Source organism: Pteropus medius, unplaced genomic scaffold, assembly GCF_902729225.1.
Source record: "Pteropus medius unplaced genomic scaffold, Ma_sr-lr_union100, whole genome shotgun sequence".
Taxonomy (NCBI): domain Eukaryota; kingdom Metazoa; phylum Chordata; class Mammalia; order Chiroptera; family Pteropodidae; genus Pteropus; species Pteropus medius.
The window spans coordinates 17,017,691-17,018,270 of record NW_024349796.1 but is presented as its reverse complement, the minus strand read 5'-3'; the positions used below and the strand labels follow the sequence as shown (position 1 = coordinate 17,018,270).

The 580-nt window shown below is 53.3% G+C and overlaps 1 protein-coding gene across 1 annotated transcript in view; it reads right to left on the bottom strand.

The window, feature by feature from the left end:
• PTPRC (protein tyrosine phosphatase receptor type C) overlaps nt 1-580 on the bottom strand; it is an 85,173-nt gene that overhangs the window by 37,104 nt on the left and 47,489 nt on the right. The window lies entirely within an intron of this gene.

Sequence of the window (580 nt, the reverse complement as noted above, 5' to 3'; positions counted from 1 at the left end):
CCTGCTTCATTTGAAAATGTCCCTTGTGTAACTCATCTCCGAGGTGGCTTAGGGGGGCATTTACCAGTTTAGTGAGGTGAATTCATCCTAACGGGTTTTTAGTGAATGGAATTAGCTACTGCGAGACAGAGACTCCCTCGCTTAGGACAAAGCGACACCCAGCCCCCACGGACCAGCGCTCTCTAGGGATTTCGCAGTGCTGTCCCAGCCACGGTTTCTGAATCTGCCCATGTGCCAGAAGCTCCAAATCTTTTAGGCTGCGGTTTCCATGGCAACCAGAACGGGCGGGATGAGGCGGGCTGTGAGGACAGCTCTGTGCCCAGCTGACTGGAGTTCGTGGATTGCCTGGGACAATTTTTTTATGCCAAGGCAACAATTTTACTACTTAGAAATCATAACGATCCTACTGGACGTGCTTGATGCCCCTGCTGGATTCGGACTCAACGCGCAGCCACCTCGTGGGGGTCCACGGCCTGCCGCTCACGCCTTCCGCTTACGGGCGCTCAGGTCGCTAAATTTACCTACGTGGCTGTGGGGCTTTGTAACCTGGCAAACGTGCCTGTATTTTGGGATTGGAAAA